The following is an 18,613-nucleotide window of genomic DNA, read 5'->3' as shown; positions in this document are numbered from 1 at the left end:
ACACTTCAGTTTTGCCAGCTGGTTGGAGCAGGTGTACCAGTAATGGCATTGCCCACAGTGCATGCTTTGGAGTACAAGCCACGGGCTCTGCTTTTAATGGTGCTAACTTGATTGCACTCTTGGCTTTTGTGAAGATTTGCCAGGTTTTCAGGGCAGATTCTGTCCATGCATAAGTAGCTCAATAATGTTTTCTCATATTGCTAGAAGTTAGTTGCACTCTGATATTTTCATCATGGCACCTGTGCCTGAATTCAAGTTCCTGCATCATAATCAAATTATATCATCCAGATTTTTAATTTAAGATCCACAGCTGTAACTAAGTTAGGAGGCAGTGTAGGGTTTATTGTGATAAAGTTTTATTTACAGTGAGATTTTCTTGGGAGTCCAGACATCAAAAGACAATTATTCTATGGACCCCTACCAGAATGTAATTAATGAAAGTATTGAAAACACTGATTAATCTGTAAAACATCAAGAATAGTGTTAAAAGTCAGATGGAAATAACTTCATCTGGTGAATGATGAGCTCTGTGTGGTAGGCTGAAGTATGTGACGGAGGAAGCAAATGTGTAACTACAATTATAGATTGTCATCCTTAACAAAAAGGAAGGATTAGTGTAATATCTCGTAAACACTTAGGGCTTTCTTTTCTTTCCAATATTGCTCTAAATTGAAATGTTGCCTACTTTAAATTTTTGGTGAAACAGATGCACAGAGACACAAATCAGTACATTTTAGAGAGGATATAGAACATGGTTATTTTGAAATATTTAACTTTGGACCTAACTGGGATCAGGTTTGAGAGAAATATTTACAAGAGAGGTTTGTGAAGAGAAAAGAATACAGTCAACTTCCAAGTGTAGAAGACCTGAGCAAACTTGAATTATCCCCACATCTCTCAGAGGGAGAGATGCTCGATATCCATAGAGTTTGAAAACTCCATTCAAATCTATGCACTGTGACTAATACAGCCTATTAGGCAGGAGCACAGATGGATATTTCAGTTGTAGGAAAGACACATTCTAATTGAGAGTGAAAAGACTCATAGCAGAACTGTATATTATTTAAAAAGTTAAATGTTCATCTAGAAACTGAACATGATACAATTTGCACAAAAAGATGCAGAAATACATCATAGACATACCTAAAATGAAATGCAAATGTTCGGTTATAAAACCCCTAAGAGTCATATTTAAGGAATCTGTGGTCATGGTTGACCAAAGGAGACAGGGAAGGGTGTGGACTGTCACTGGAACTGAGTCTCCGGCAGAATCAGGGCTTGGGGAACTGGCCTGGTTGCAGCTGCTAACTGCAGAGGTTCCAGCTGGGGACAAAGTGACATGTCCAAAGGGAGCACAATAACTAAAGTTTACAGTCTAGGCAACTAGTAAACACTGGCATGAAGAGATTACAGGGGGGTCTAAGGAAAATTACTGAGGCATTAAATTGAGGGTGGGTCTCAGAGATGGTGAATTTAAGGTTAGGTGTTACTAGAAAGGCAGTTATGTCATAGAAAGCTATTCAGGGCCCCTGTCACAGGGCTAGGCCTCACAGACAGACTCCAGTATGTCAGAGAGGACAAGCAAGAGCAACACAGAGCTCCAATTTTAGTAGATATCTTGGAGAACCATGCAAGATTTAGACATAAGGACGCTGCTCTAGAATACAAGTCTGAATTCAGTTAGGAAACTGTGGTTGAACGTTGGAGATATAATCACTTCCAAGATCAAATGGGAGTCCACTTCTTCCATCCTCAGGCACTCTTTGAACTAAATTTCTGTAGGTATGCTTGCTATTAATGAATGATTGCAGGATGTCCTAACAATCAGCTAGTTCTGGTGGAATGGTTCATCTAATGGTTATCAAGTCACCAACTCAGTAATATAAGCAGATATAATCTGATTCTCACTATACCACTCACTCTTTAATCTTTTCCATTGTTCCTTGGGATGCCTGGAGACTAATTTAGTTTGCATCTGTTTTCATTATTCTTGCCAGTAGTGAATCACTTTGCTCCGCCTTTCAGCAGCAGATTCTCTTTTAAAAGCAAATCAATGTATCTAACGGGTTTTCAGAATGGGTACTTATGATCAATGTGCATTATTTATCACAGAATTGCCTGTGTGCATATTTTTTTTTTAAAAGACTTTTAAGAAGGCAATACTCTAGGTATGCATATGGAAAATATGCATAATAATCAGAAACTTAATAATTTATAAATAAAATATTAAATTAGCCTTGAAATTAAAAGAAACTCTCATCTTTCTCATCATTTGGGATGCTCTCTTATTGTTCTGGATGACTTCTAATAGATCAGTGATAAGATAAATGAAGACATGTGTATATACATCTATAGTGTTATTTAATGATAGGTAATAATTGCAGCACAAATGTAAACACACATACATGGAAAAGATTATAGAAATAAAAAAGAAGTTAGAAACCATGTCAAAATAAGCCAGAGTTAATGACACTGTGCAATAAATCTGTGCATGAGTTTCCTGGCTGTCAAGTCAAAAAAGGGAGAAGGTTGTCTTTCTCTGCAATAAAAGCATGCAGGCAAACGTTTCCTGGCACTGAAATCAAGGTTGTGTAGTGGTAGTTAAAACTGTGAGCTTAGGACTCAGTAGAAGTGACTTTGAGTTCTAGCTCCCTCATGTATAAGTGTGGATCCTTGGGTTAGTGATTTCAACTCCTTCAGTCTCCGTGTCTACATCAGAAAAATGCAAACAGCAATACCTCATCCTAAAGGTAGCTAAGAAGTTTAAATTAGAAAACTCATTTAAAGTACCTAAGGCAGTGCATGCTACAGAGTACCTGCTCAATAACTGCTAGTCAAAACCCCACAGCACACAGGGGTCATCCGAACCAGAAAATTCCCCTGCAGGTGAGATACCAATTTAGGAGAACATAGGAAAAGCCAAAGTATTTATTTAAAATAATAGTGAAAAGTTTATAGGCACAAAAAGTTTAATTCTTTTCCTCTTTGAATTTTTATAAAGGTAAGATGAATCCAAAGTGAGTATTTGAGGCTCATAATAATTAACATCTGTTGCTAGCTTTGCTTTGCACTCATTTCAGCACACTATGGGAATAAAAATATTTGCTTGATCTGAACTACTGCTGAAGTGTCATAGTCTGAGAATAACACTTGGGCTTATTCATTACTTAAGAGGGTTAAACTGAGAGATGTTTATAGTTAAGTGGCGTAAATATTTTTTAATGTGTATCAGCTCCAGGTTGGAGGTTAGAGGCATGCTTAATGTTTGAGAAGCTGTAAGACATCTTTTGTCTACTCTGCATAGACTGGAGTCTTGAATGGTGTGCTCATTGTACATGTGGATATAAATAGTGTGCTGGGTGGCTTGATGCCAGTTCAGCATCTCTGCTACCTCCTTCTACAATCTGCTGCATTTTGGAGAATCCAAGAGCGACATTTCCAGGCACCTTTTCCCATGTGACTCTGCCAATAGAACCAGTGTACTAGCTAGTGAGTGGCACACCATGTCAGATCTGGAAGGCACAAGGAGGAAGGCTAGTGTTCTCCTGAGGCAGTTGCAGCCACGACAGATGGTCACATGTGAGGTTTGAAGCAGCTTTCACCACACTGGTGCCCAAGCTGAGTCCATCAGTGGTACTGCTCGACCCTCACACTCCAAGCTCTTTCAGCAACTGGGTAAGCCTCTGAATCCCATATGTAAAACCTCTCATTGAATAAGAGCCTCAGTTTTCCTGACACGATGTTGATTATTTACACATACCCACACTCATTTACTGAGCACCTACTATATAACTTATTGTAATCATTTTACAAAAATTATGTCATTTAAACCTTTCAACAGCCCTACTAATGCTGCCATTTTACAAACGAGGAAATAGAAAGTCAGATAATTACAACCTCATTTAGCCCCTAGCAGCATTTTCCCATATATTCTACCTTCATACTATTACTATTAATTGAATATCTATGTTTCTTTCTAAAACAAATTCTTTTATGTGTATAGTAATGTCCTATTCTCTTTTGCCCACTCAGGAACACCACTATAGCAATTCCCATTTCTCTTGTACATTATTAAATATCTCCTCTTTACTGGGTTATTCCTGTGGGTATAAAAACATACTTTATTTCTTCCATCTTAATCCCACTGTTCTTTCCAGCTGTTACCCAGTTTCTCAGTTTCCTTGAATGTTAAATCAAAATTTTTCTTTGTCTCCAATACCTCTTCTCTCATTCTCTCTTAAACTCTATTTAACTTCTTGTCAAAGTTATCAATGACTTCCGTGTTAAACCCAAAGTTCAATTCGCAGCCCTCATCTCACTGAACTATCAGCGGCCTTAGATTCAGTTGATTTCCCCCTCTTTGGCACACTTTTCTTCACCTGCCTTTCAGAGGCAGGCTAGATTACCTCCTGCTTCACAGATTGCTCCAGCTCAGTCTCCTTTGCTGGTCTTGCCTCTTCTCTCAGGCCTATAAAGATTGGAATGTCTTAAGGATTGGTCCTGTTTTGTTTTCTTTCTTTCTGTACTCTCACTCCCTTGGTAGCCTTATCCAGCCTCATGATCGATAATACCAGGTATATGTCAATGTCTAATAAATGTTTATCTCCAATGCAGACTTCTCTCTTGAGCTCCAGCTGCTGGCATCTAGTAGACGTACCAAGCTCAGTCTGTGCAAAATTACACTGCTATCTTCCCTTTCAAGCTTGCTTTTCTCAGCCTTCCCCATCTCAGTGGAAGGCAACTTTGTTTTTCCTGCTGTTCAGTCAAGAGACGTTGGAAGGATCTTGAACTCCACTCTTTCTCTCTCACCCATTATTTAATCTGTCAGAAAATCTAGTTATAATACCCTTAACGTATACTAAGGATCAGATTGTTTTTCAGCATGCCTTCTACTGCCTTCACTACGGTCTTAGCCACCATTATGTGTCACTTATTGCTACAGTGGAGTTTGACTGGTTTCCCTGTTTCCATTTTTTTCCTGTGGTTGATTCTCAGTAGTCAGATTAACCTGTTTGACATAAGTCGTATCATGCCATTTCTCCACACGAGACCTTAGAAACGTTCTTTGTTGTCCTCACAATGGCCTACAAGGCCCTGCACGATATGGCCTCTTGTCCTCATTTAACTTCTTTTCGTCTTTTTTCTTATACTCTACTTTAGCTACATCAGCCTCCTTGCTGCTAGAAATGCACCTTAGGGTTTTGCACTGGCTGTTCCTTCTGCATATAATGCCATCTCAGTGGATAACTGCATGGCTCACTTCTTTATCTCCTTCAGGTCTTAGCTTAAATATCACTTCCTCAATAAGGCCCACTCTACTGTATTTTTATTCCTATGTTGTTATTATTTTTCTATTTTTATTTCAATAGTTTTTGGGGAGCAGGTGGTTTTTGGTTACAAGGGTAAGTTCTTTAGTGGTGATTTCTGAGATTTCGGTGCACCCATCACCTGAGCAGTGTACACTGTACCCAATGTGCAGTCTTTTATCCCTCACCCTCCTCCCACCCTCCCCCTGACTCCCCAAAGTCCACTATATCATTCTTTTGCCTTTGCGTCCTCATAGCTTAGCTCCCACTTACAAGTGAGAATATGTGATATTTGGTTTCCATTCCTGAGTTACTTCATTTAGAATAACGGTCTCCAACTCCATCCAGGTTGTTGCAAATGCAATTATTTTTTTCCTTTTTATGGCTGAGTAGTTTCCCGTAGTGCGTATATACCACATTTTCTTTATCCACTTGTTAGTTGATGTGCATTTAGGCTGGTTTCATATTTTTGCAATTGCAAATTGCGCTGCTATAAACCTGTGTGCAAGTGTCTTTTTTCATATAAAGGCTTCTTTTCCTTTGGGTAGATACTCAGGAGTGGGATTGCTGTATCAAATGGTAGTTCTACTTTTAGTTCTGTAAGGAATCTCCGTACTTTTTTCATAGTGGTTGTACTAGTTTATGTTCCCACCAGCAGTGTAAAAGTGTTCCTTTTTCACCACCTCCATGCCAACATCTATTATTATTATTATTATTATTTATTTATGGCCATTCTTGCAGGAGTAAGGTGGTATCTCACTGTGGTTTTAATTTTAATATAAAATGATATATAACTTATTATTTATTCCTTCACTCCCCTTCCCTCCTTCCAAATGTAAGCTACATAAGAGTAGGAATTTTTTTTTCCTTGCCAGTTTCATTCACAAGTATCCCAAGCTCTCCTAAAAGAGTACCTCGTGTATAGTGAACCATTAATAATTTTTTGTTGAATGAGTGATAGAAATTAAGTTATTTGCCTAAGGTCAAAGGATGCACCCTCAGTAGAGCTGACTTTAAAGACTGGGCTCTTTTCTGTATGTCAAATTACCTCTCAATGATCTATGTCTTTACAATATGTTTCGTGATCTCCTCACTCAATCTTTAAAAGTGATTTTGCTGTTAGGGAGTTTGGTATCTGGTCCATATGGAGCTCTTGGTTGCCTCTTCCTAAAGTTACTTAGAATTTTGAATGTCAGAAAGGAACTGACTAATTTTTTTTTCTCTTATTGGAGTGTCTACCCTGTGTAAACCAGTAACACTCTAATCATGGCTCAAGCAGGCGGAGTTGGAGAAGGTGACCCCAGTCTCATGAAGGTAGACTTGGACAAGACAATCCCAATCACTAGCTAAAGGAGAGGTCACTTCTATTTTGATTATTCTCAATTATGTTTTTATCCATGTTGGCAAAGTTATTTGGTATAATCTGAGAAAATATCAAAATGGATGGGTGTTTCTGGGCACAGATGATTTCTGCTGTGAAGACTCTCCCATGTTAAGTGTGTCTGAGTTTTGTAGTATGATGACATTACATGGGGTATATTCATTTACAGTTTGTTTCCCCCACTAAACCAAAGCGAGTACCTTGAAGGCCAGGACTACTTCTCATCTGCTGTTTAATTTCCTTCTCATTTTATACCTCTGCAAGGTGTTTGCAGAATAACAGTCAATCCATGATATCTATGTGTGATATGGAGGTAGAAGAGGCAGCTCCTTCATGGGCTAGATAACAGGGAGAATTCAGACAGAAGTGGCATAGAGCTGATGGTCCAGAGTGTGAACTTTGGACTCAGGAGGGCCTAGTCCCAGGACTGCCTCAGATATTTACCAGCCTGATCTTCGGCCTCAGTTTATGCATCTGAATGCTGAAAAAATAAAATATATATATATATAGTGAGGACTAAATATAAAGTTTTACCATAAACCCTGAGTTATGTGCTTTATAAAATTAATTCATTATTCTCATATTTCTGCAAGACAAATCTGATTGCCTCTCTCCCTTGCTAATTGCCCTACTGTGGTAGGTTGAATTGTCTCCATCACCAAGAAAAGTTATCCAACTTCAAATCCCTGATACCTGTGAATGTGACATATTTGAAAACAGGGTCTTTGCAGAGTAAGTAAGGATCCTGAGATGAAATCATCCTGGATTTGGGGTGGTCCATAAATCCAATGTCCAGTGTCCTTATAAGAAGACAGAGAAGGGAGATAAGGCTCAGAGACACAGCTCATGTGAAGGTGAACAGCAATTGGAATGATGCCGCCAGAAGTCAAGGAACACCGGGAGCCCCCGGAAGCCGGAAAAAGCAAGGAAGGAGTCTCCCCTGGAGCCTTCAGAGGGAGCATGGCCTTGCCAACTGTTGGATTTTAGACTTCTGGCCTCCAGAACTGTGAGATAATAAATTTCTATTGTTTTAAGCCATCAAGTTTGTGGTGATTTGTTATGGCAGACCTAGAAAACTAATACATCTCCCCATAACCACTACAGAATAAATTCTAACTCCTTAACTCAGCATACAAAGCACCATTTAGCTCATCTTATCCTTGCCTGTATCTCCAGTCTCTTCGTTTGCCACATTCATTTTTCTATTAACTCTTAATCTTTGTCTCCCCCTACACTGATCCTTCTGCTTGGAATGCCATTCCCACCCTTCATTGCATTGTTAACTCTTGGTCCTTCTTGGAAACCCAACTCGAGTGTCATTTTCTCTAGATCCACCCTGTCTATGTGGTAGCCACTAGTCACAGGTGACTGTTGAATACTCGAAATGTGGCTTGTACATGAAGGAGCTGACTTTAAAATTGCATTCACTTTTAGTTTAAATTTAAAAGCTGAAGCACTATAAATTTTTTAAAATCTTGAGTTCATGTAGAAATGATACTATGTTAGATACTAATTTAGAAAATAATATTATTGAAATTAATCTTGTTTGTTTCTTTTTCTCTTTCTTAACATGGCTGCTAGAATATTTACAATTCTGTATGTGGCTGATACCTATCGGACTGCATTGAGCTTATTGAGCCTATTCTCTGTTACTACAGCACCAGCGCACATATACCACATTATATGGAAATAGTACTTCATGTATCGACCTCCTCTATTAGGAAGGTTTTTTGTTTTTTTTTCTTTTTTAGACAAGAGTCTTACTCTGTCACCTAGGCTGGAGTGCAATGATGCAATTTCCGCTCACTGCAATCTCTGCCTCCCAGTTTCAAGCAATTCTCCCTGCCTCAGCCTTCCGAATAGCTGGGATTACAGGCACCCACCACCATACCCAGCTAATTTTTGTATTTTTAGTAGAGACATGGTTTTTCCATGTTGGCCAGGCGGGTCTCAAACTCCTGACCTCAGATGATCCACCCGCCTTGGCTTCCCAAAGTGCTGGGATTATAGGAGTGAGCCACCTCTCCCGGCCAGGAAGTTTTAGATGGTGGGACTGTAACTCATTTTCTTTTTGTACCCCTGTGCCTAGCCCAGTACTTCGTACAGAGGAAGTGCTCAGTAAAGCTTGGCAGAAAAGCATAGATGAGATGCCCATTCTTGGCATCCCTGTAGTGGGCTTTTAGTAAATTAACCATCCCCCTGAATCATAGTTGTTGGTTTGGTGGTCTCTGATGAGACTGGGACACAGGAGTGGAGAGGGCATGTCTTCTCTGCTTTTGCTTCCCTGTTGTCTGGTACATAGAACTGCTCAATACCAATCTGGATGCTATGAGTTTCTTTTGGGTGAGTATTGTGACGAAAATATCTTTCCTCTGACTTCAACCCACTCAGCTGCAATTTAAGCAGACTGTGTTTGAGGCTGGCCTCTGGCGATGAAGAGCAGCTCTTCAATAATGACCATCTCCTCACTGATTCCCTTGGGCTCCCTCTTTCGCTTCTCATCTTCTCAATTGCTCCCTTGTGGATTTTGCAGTGGTACCCAGTGCTCTGGGATGAGTCCTGCTAGTGCTGATGCATCCTACTGTTTGCCACTTGTGTAAAATGTCTATTTCCTGACTCATTTCCAGTCTTGGATTGATTAGGTGGCAAGAGTAGAGTCTGTGTGGTGATAAAGGAGCTTTCGTGGGTGAGCTGGTCCAAGCCAGCCATCCAACCTTTAGTTTCACATGCCCCCTTCTTGGATGTTATGCCTTAAACATAAAGGGATTATCTTGATTTATCAGCCAAACCAACACTTGAGAGTAAAGACTTTCATTCATTTAGTAAACATTTATCAATGAGGTGATGGGTCATGAAAGCTGCTAGGCACTAGGGTTGAGATGGGAGTCACAGGGTGAATGAGTCATATTTGCTGACCTCAGTTTGTCTGAATTCTAGGGGAGGTGATAGGTCGGCAGTCCTTGCAATGGGTGCTGTGATAGAGGGAAACACAGAGGGTCAGAGAGGCCCGCAGGCAGGGCAGCTCATCCATTCTCCACTAAGCATCAGAATCAGAGAGACCTGAGTTTGAAATCTCATTCTGTCCCTTACTAATGGTGTGATCTTTTTTAAAAAAACATTTGAACTTTAGTTTTCTTATCCACAGTAATAGGAGATGTAATTGTTATCTGTAAGATTGTATTGAGAATTACGTGGAATAATTTGCACAGTACATTTATAATCGTGAACACTTCCAGTATTCAACAAATGGCTATTATTATTATTTCCTTAGATTTGTCATGCCTGTGATGTCTGGCTTCTGAGACGATGGCCCTCTCTTTCCTTCTTGGCATATATTAACAACTATGGGTTTTGCATTCAAAACGATAGTGTCCAAGACTCAATGATACTCAGGACACCAGCCCCTTTTTGCAGCCACATTGGTTGACTTGCTTTTCCCGGTATGTTTGATAAAATCATACCAAGATCCATATCTCACACATTCCTTTGCTTGGAATTCCTATCCCTGTCTTCTCCATCTACTATACTAAAATCTTATGTGGCCATGAGGCTGTCTCAGGAAGCCTGTCCCTCCCACCATGGTCCGCAGCAGCTTGTCCCTTCTGGGAGTTTCTGCAGTAGCCCTGGTTAGCACATTCAGGGGGTGCCCCATGTAGCAGCCTCCTTATCACAACTTCTCATTTTCCTCCAATCCTGTGAAGCAATTTGGCTTTATATATATTCTGTATTCTCACCACCATTTTCAATGAATAGGTCATTAATAAACAGTTGTTCCTTAAGGGAGAATCTTATACATACTCTGCAATGTTTTTCCCCGTGTCTGTTGGAAATAATTTTGGCTGCAAGTAAAAGAAAATGTGACTTAACCCAAAGGGTTAAAAAACCAACCCTCCCCCTCCCACCCCCACACAAAAAGAGTTAAAAAACCAAAGGGTTCCTGTTTAACCAAGAACAGGCCTGGAGGGAGGCAGTGCTCGTGTTCATTTCTTAGCTCTGTGATGTTAAGGTGTTTCGTTGGGTTGGCATCTCTGTAATTCTCCTGGCTTATATTTCTCATGCTTACCAGATTTCTTCTGCAGCCCCAAAACCCTATTCTTTATCCAGTTGTGGTTAGAGGACAAGGGAGGAAAATACAGAAATGAGAGAGAGAGAGAAAGTGAAAGAGAGAGAGAGAGAAAGTGAAAGAGAGAGAGAGGTCTCATTGAGGGTCATTTTCCTCTTCTTCTCAGTGAGGGAAAAGCCATCTCAGAAATCTCCTTATTTGTATTAGCAGGAACTGAGCTCTATGGAACCGTTAACTGTAAGGAAGTTAGAAAATGTACGTAAGTGCCTGCCTTTTAAAATTTCTACAGTAGGAGAAGGGCCAGGGTCAAGGGTGCTGGCAATGGGTGTTAGGGGGCTAAACCAGCGTGTCTTCCATGTGTCCTCTGTATGGAGTTGACAAGAATTAGTACCACAGACATCATTACACATTGAGGAAGAGCTCATAGAAAGAAGCACCAGACAGTGGAAACTAGCAGGCTTCTGGGAGTAGAATGTGGAGGCCAATTGCATCTGTTCAGAGGAAGTCTTAGACTTACTTTTTTTTTTTTTTTTTTTATTTTGAGACGGAGTCTCACTCTGTTGCCTAGGCTGGAGTGCAGTGGCGCGATCTTGGCTCACTGCAATCTCTGCCACCCAGGTTCAAGCGATTCTCCTACCTTAGCCTCCTGAGTAGCTGGGATTACAGGCACCTGCCACCGTGTCCGGCTAATTTTTGTATTTTTAGTAGACTCGGAGTTTCACCATCTTGGCCAGGCTGGTCTTGAACTCCTGACTTCGTGATCCACCTGCCTTGGCCTCCCAAAGTGCTGGGATTAGAGGTTTGAGCCACCACACTTGGCTGGCTTAGATATTTTAAGACTAAGTGAGAATGGATGCCACTTGGATAACCCAAGTTACAGAATGCATGGTTTGGGGAGAGGGAATGGTTTTGGGAGAATGATGAAGAGATAGGTTTGGTATGAGTTTTGGAGCTTGGATCAAAGCAAGATGTAGGAGCAAGAGTAGTTGCTGCTGGAGTAGAGCTGGGTTGGTGAAGCAGATTGGGGGATGTTGGATGAAATGTTCCCTTGAGTATTACCTTTGGTTTGTTTTCATAAAAGCTAACCCAGAGACAAGGATTTGGGTGTAAAAACTTTCTTTGGGAGATGATTGGGAGCCTGTGGCAGAAGTGAGGAAAGGCAATAGGGAAGGGAAAAAGCTAATAAAGGATGAATTCATGAGCATATCACCACCATGGGCAATTGAAACTTTATCCTACTGTGGATCCCTGAAAGATTATAGTAAAATATATTCCATGATTGTCCTTCCAATGAGATGAAGAAATGGAAATATCTGTCTACCATTTTACATCTCTCATTGGTGGGGTCAATTCTGTAAGCACTGCCTCCCTGAAACTTTTGACCTATCTTACCCTGTGGGGCTGAGCATGGCTCCACAACCAGAAGATGATATAGGGTGCCATTGGAAAGTATGTGAATTGTGTGCAGGTAGCATCTCAGAAGGGCTGAGATGCTATGGGGAGGGCACCCACCATTTCTGATACTGGTAACATCTCTTGGTGATCTGAAAGGGAATAAGAGAGGAGGTACAATAGCTCATCTATTGTAGGCACAGAGAAAATAGTTCAGCACCCACCCTGAGGATGGAAGGAAGTATAACCAGCTACTGTCTTTTCAGTGACACTCTGAATAAATGGTTCTCTAAGCAGACACCTATAGGCACATCTGGAATAGCTATGTGTACTTGGAACGAAACAAGAGTTGCAAAATTTTCCTTGAAGTTTAGGTATCTATAATTTTCTCTTAGGAGCAATGCTGGATACTTTTACAGTCCCCTCTTAGTAAAACCAGTCAGCCCAGAGTCCTGCTCAAGACATGATTTCCAAGACCAGGGGTAGGTGAGAACACATAGTTGGGCCAGCCACCTATGGTATGAGCTGGTGTGAAAAAACAAGAGGGGAGATCAGATAACTGTCCTGAGAATTTAAGTTTGAAACTTGGAAAATCTGTTAGTTTAAGTCAGTTTCTGCCATCATTGAAGCTGAAGTGGAAGGAGAGTCCTAATAATCCATGTATATTTATCTTCCAATAAATAAACACCCTCCATTTTTAAGTTAACTTGAGAGGGTCTCTGATGCTTGTAACTAAAATAACCTAAAAGGAAACATGAATGGGGATTCATTTCCATTTAGATAGTTGATCATGGGGATATGTTGATATCTTTACCTTGAGAGATTGTCTCTCTCTCTCTCTCTCTCTCTCTCTCTCTCTCTCTCTCACACACACACACACACACACACACACACACACCCCAGAGAGATAAAATGAATCAACTGAGTTGGGTTAATGGTATTACAAAGTGAAAAGTTTTTTTTTTCTATCTTTCATTTTGTACTTAAAGGCATCCAAGATTCAAATATTCATTGGCTTTCTCCCTAAACTTTTGGAAACTGCTCTATCCACACACCTGCCCTCTGTTTTTAACCTTCATAGATATTAAGGCTTTGTCTTTTGTGCAAGTTCTTTTAGATTGATATTTCTTGGTTTTCCAGGGCAGTCTTGATTTCAACTATTGTCCCGTTGTCTCCATATACTATCAATGTCCCAGAACTGCCAATATTTTGGCATTTAAACTATATCTCTCTCAGACAGCCTAATTCCCAGAAGTGAAGAAAAGTTATTTGTTAGATTTTGTGTCCTAATTTTTGGTTTGGAAGATAAGGTCATCATAGCCTTATTCTACTATTCTTTCAGGTCTTGAAATTTGTGAGTTGCCACTTTCTTCTCCTTGAGCAGGTATAACCTATGCAGCTTTCATCATTGAAGCACTGCGTTATATGAAATAAGACATGTATCAGAATTTATTTTTTTCATGCTTCCTTGGAACACTCATTACTGAGGATCAGCACATCCTATGGAATATTCAGTGGAGGAGAAGACAAAATGTGGACATCAGTCCTCTGGAGCTGAGTGAGCTCCCTGCCCCACACCAGGGGGATTGGATGGGAGGATGAAGCTGAGTTAAGAGTGCTATGCCATTCTAAAGACATGCAAATCTAATTCTTCTTCTCTCAAAAGCATTTTGTATTTGCTTTCTATGGCCCTTAGAGATAGAGCAATTATTCTTATTAACTGAATGGTCAGAAAAAAAGACGTATTTCAGTATGACTGCTATGCCTCTATGGTACTCATTGCCCTTGTTGACCCATCTTGTCCTAATTGACTTTATCCCTCACTAGACTCTGAGGTTCATGAGGGTGATGGAGTGTGGTCCTTCTACATGCTTAGCTTGGTCCTGGTTCGTAGTGGGTGATAAATATAAATGTAAAATACATGCAGGAGTGTGTTCTCAGAGGCAGCACTCTCAGGAGTGCGCTGGATTAGTGTAATTGTTATTGAATTGTACGTAGTAGATTCTTAAATTTTATTGGTCACTGCTACTTCTGAAGAGTTGCAGACATATGATGCTTGATTAATTTAAACAAAATTTATGATCAGGACCATCTTGTCATAATTATTCTCTTTTTAAATGTCTACGCTGATAATGAGGGTGAAAGCTTATTTACTTATGGGTTGAAGTTGGCGGTTGAAAAAAGATAAGTAAATTAGTTTATTAATTTATTAATTAGACTTCTATAGTCATTTTAAGCAATTGCTCATTTGGCTCTTTTCTTATTAATTAGTATCCTGATTGTTTGTTAAATAATAATGTATATGTAAGTTCAACATTTCTTTCATTTTACCCTTGTTTCTGAAATTCATGAAATCCAGTCTTAAAAATGGGAATGGTAATAACTCAACTTTTGCTTAGATAGCTAATAGAATGTTGAAATAATAAATGAGAAATTAATCATCCAAGGAGATTCAGCATAGTGAAAATGATGATAGTAAGTGCAAAAATGATAGCTATTTTATTGAGAGATAAACACATGTTGAATATTATCATAAACTTTTTGCATGTAAGACTAATATAGCCCTTGCACAACTGATGTTACAGAGGAGGAGAAGGCACAGAGTGATTTACTTGCCCAAGGTCATATATAGAGCTAGTAGACTGAGGAGTAGAGATTGAGATACTACAAAACTGTAAGTGTATATTGTGAATCATAAGGAGAATCACTTGGGTTTCAGTTCCAGGAAAGGGAACCAATGGTTTGGAGATGGAGAAATTTTATTTTAAAAACTTTGCTTGTTATAAGATGAAAGACTCTATAAGTTGTCTGAACTTCAAGATGGCAATCTACTAGGTTATGGATTTTTCAAGACTTATTTTTGAAATTAGATTGATAGTGAGAGGCTGAGTGCCTAAAAGGGGCAGGTAGGTTTGTTTGTGACGTTGAGACTCCTGATTAGTGCAACCTTAGTATTTATGTGAGTCGCACCTCCACCAGTAAGTCCACATTGTTATCTATCTTAGCTTTTCCAAATTATGCTTGTGAACATTACTTACAAGATATATGAATGGGTGTTAGGTTCAAAATAAGGTTCCTTTGATCAAATAAATTTGGAAAGATTGTATCTAACAAAATGAAATTAGTTTCAAGACACAGTGTTCAGGGTTCTAAACTACATTGTGAATGTCCAAGAGGGACATAAAGTAGGTAGCATTTCTCAAACTTATTGATGGCCTTTTTCAATTTTTTTCCTGGAGAAGCTTATGAGACTCAATGGCTCACAGAACAAACACATTTTTGGAAATGCTCTTATTTCTACATTACGGAAATGAATATTTGTACCTATTTATATAAAGAAATACCATCTAGACACGTTTTATGTATAAGGGGGAAGAGAAATCAAAGACTGTGTAAGGCAGTGTGCTCCAGTGGAAAGAGATAGAAGCTCATAAATTTCACCGTTTCTTTCTAGTTGTCTTTAATTTGCTGTGCAATGCTGGATGGAAACATGGCAATTGTGTATCTTTGTTTCCCCATTTAAAAATTAATGATGAAACAGGATGATAATGATGGGGAGAATGGGGAACAGGGGTGGGAAGAAAACAAGAAAAGGTACTTGATGATTAGAAAAGGAAACATAGTATCAAGTAGTCATGCAGAAGCAATAAATTCAGATCTATTGCACAGCATGGTAACTATAGTTAATGACAATGTATTGTATACATGCTAAGAGTAGATTTTTAAAGGTTTTTACCACAAAATAACGATGAGAAGTAATGGACATTTTAATTAGCTTGATTTTTGCCATTCCACAGTGTATGCATATATCAAAACATCATGTTGTACATCATAAATATATATAATTTTTGTCAATAAAGATTAAAAACTTCACTGACAAAACAAAAGTAGCTAATTGTCATCATATGTCCAACATGTTCGTTCACTTGTCATTCATTCATGCATTCAACAGCTGTTTTATTCCATTTACTGTGTGCTAAGAATAGAAGGATGAATAAAATAAACACGTTTTCTGCCCTTTTCGATCTGTTAATCTGAGGATGAGGGGAAATAGACAATAAAGAAGGAAACAAATAAACAAAAATAACACAACCAGCTGTGAAATCGAAAAAAATAAACTTGAGTGAAGTGATGGAGCATAATGGAATTAATTTCAGCTTCATAAGATATAAGGACGTATTCTCTGAAGACCCAGAGGGGAGCAGGCCTCCCATTGGCTTCTTTGATGGGGGAGGATGATTGATTTCTTCCACCCCCACATAAACCTTCATGGGGCTTCCCATGACAGCCTTAAAATAATCTAGCATTTCATTGGTGAGTCATAAAATGTAAGTGAAAAACTATGTTTATAATATATTTATGATAACTTCCTGCCCAGATGTGCCTTGAAATGTTTCCAATTCTAGTAAATGTCCTGATACTCCATTATGATTTTCCTGTAGGTGGAGCAGAGGAGAGACCCAGTGCTGGATGCCAAAAAAATTGTCTCAGCTCTGCCATGAATGGACTGAGCCATCTGGTCAATTCACCTGAACTTTCTCAGCTTTATTATTTTCTCTTTTGAAAAACGAGGGCATAGAATATGTTGTCCCCAATGTTTTCTAGCCCTTAAATATCCATTCCAGGTTCCTTAGACCCTTGGTCTTGCTCCACTCTTGTCTTTAGCATTTCAGTTCTGATGTTGATGCTGCATCCTACTCTCTTGAACTGTCACTTGTGATTTAGCTCATTCCAGCAAGTTTATGAGCTTAAAGGAACCAGCAGGTCTCAGGCTTCTATATCACACAAATAGAAATGTTAAGAAGCCATCCCCCATGCCAGCCATTTGACGCTTGTGAAAGGCTAATTTAATACAGGAAAGTTTAGGTAACTTCAGATGGAGGTGCCCATTTACTCACTGCCATGGGTCAGGCAGCTCAAGTTAATATCTACACTAATTGAATACATGAATCAGAGAAAATGATGATTTGTCACGAGTATGTGTATGCTTAAAAATGGGAATAACGAAAAACTAACAGAAGACAAATTGTGCTGTAAGAATTTTGTAAATGGAAATTTCTGCCCGAAAAAAAAAAAAGAGCACAAAATATATTGAGGAGCCTTGGAGACTCCTAGCCGAGCTTCTCATTTTTTCCTGGCTGGCCTGTTTTCTTTTTAGGTATCGTTCGGTGTCATAAATAAAATTGTCTCTGCTGGAAAGGCTCTGAAGATCTAGGGAGAAAGGGGAAACTGCTGGCTATGCCTAATCAGAATAAACGATGGGGCTCACTCCTAGGAATTCTTTATTTTTAGACACTGGTGTGTGTGTGTGTGTGTGTGTGTGTGTGCGCGCGCGCTTGTGTGTGGTATATGCACTCAAGTGCATGTTGCATTACCTGGCTGTACACTCCTGGCATGGCACCTGAAGACTCCAGCTCAGTTTTCTGGTAGGTTATTGTCATTTGTTTGTCATTAATAGGAAAAATGGAGTGAACCTGGAGATGTTCTGCCCAGATTCCTCCTTTGATGAAGGACTTATTGTCCCAGCTGTTGGGATAGCATCAGCTACAGAGGACCAGGACCTCCCTCAATGTCAATCGCTTTACCCAGGGTGGTCCACATCCAGTGAATGATTGATGGAGGGGATAGTGTTGTGGCCTTCTTACCCCAGCTTAAGATAACTCTGAAGGGCTCCTGATGACTCCTCGGTCAGCCATGCATTGTAGGGATGGCAGTGCCACCGACTTCTCCCTCTGCCCAATCCTGTTTGTTTCTTCCGTCTTTCCCAGAGGTTGGTCCCATGGGCACTCTTTAATAAACATCCTGCAAAGCCAATCTCCAGCTTAAAGTTGCTTCTGGGAAACCTGTGACAGAAAACAATAATATATTTGTGAAATGCAAATCGGATCATGTTATTTTCTTGCTTAAAGTGTCTCTAGGTGGAAGTTCAAACTCCTTAGCAGGCTTTAAAGGTCCTTCAGGAACTGACCCTTCCTCATCTTTTCACCTCCATCTCTCATTGCTGGCAACTTGCACCCTGAGCTCCACTTTGGCATCCTTCAAATGTCCCAAGCATTCCTATGCTCTGAGACTTTATATATAAATAACATCTTTTTTGTTTGTTTGTTTTTGGCCTTGCTCTTGCCTTCCTTGGTTTCTTGACAAACTTCTATCTTTCCTTCAAGACACATCTTATATCACAATGACAGTTCACATTTATTGGGCCCTTCTGCTGTGCTAGGGACTGTGACTGTAGCAACGTGCTTTTTTAATCCCTAGGGGTTTATGAGGTAGCTATTATCATCATTTCCATTTTGCTGATGAGAAAATAGGGTACAGAGAGTTTAAAAAACTTGCTTAAAGTCACAAAATTGGTACAGAGTGGAGCCCAGACTCATGGAGGTAAATTGTTCCCTTATTCATTATATGAAACCAGTCTGTATATTTCTTGAGAGAAAGAACTTTTTACATTTCTTTTTAAAAGGTCTTTTA

The 18,613-nt window shown here is 39.6% G+C and overlaps 1 protein-coding gene across 22 annotated transcripts in view; it reads right to left on the bottom strand.

Annotated features, from left to right (window-relative positions):
* COMMD9 (COMM domain containing 9) overlaps window positions 1–18,613 on the bottom strand; it is a 1,186,740-nt gene that overhangs the window by 520,871 nt on the left and 647,256 nt on the right. Inside the window, exon 1 of one of the 22 annotated variants that reach the window (XM_050759495.1) lies at window positions 16,952–16,955. The exons of 20 other annotated variants lie outside the window; for them this stretch is intronic. The gene's annotated coding sequence lies outside the window, so the exon portion shown is untranslated. Of the gene's footprint in view, window positions 1–7,591; window positions 7,596–16,951; window positions 16,956–18,613 lie in introns of those variants that run through there. One more of the 22 variants, XM_050759485.1, reaches the window with a different exon arrangement.

Source organism: Macaca thibetana, chromosome 14, assembly GCF_024542745.1.
Source record: "Macaca thibetana thibetana isolate TM-01 chromosome 14, ASM2454274v1, whole genome shotgun sequence".
Classification (NCBI taxonomy): domain Eukaryota; kingdom Metazoa; phylum Chordata; class Mammalia; order Primates; family Cercopithecidae; genus Macaca; species Macaca thibetana.
This window is presented reverse-complemented; position numbering and strand designations above follow the sequence as displayed.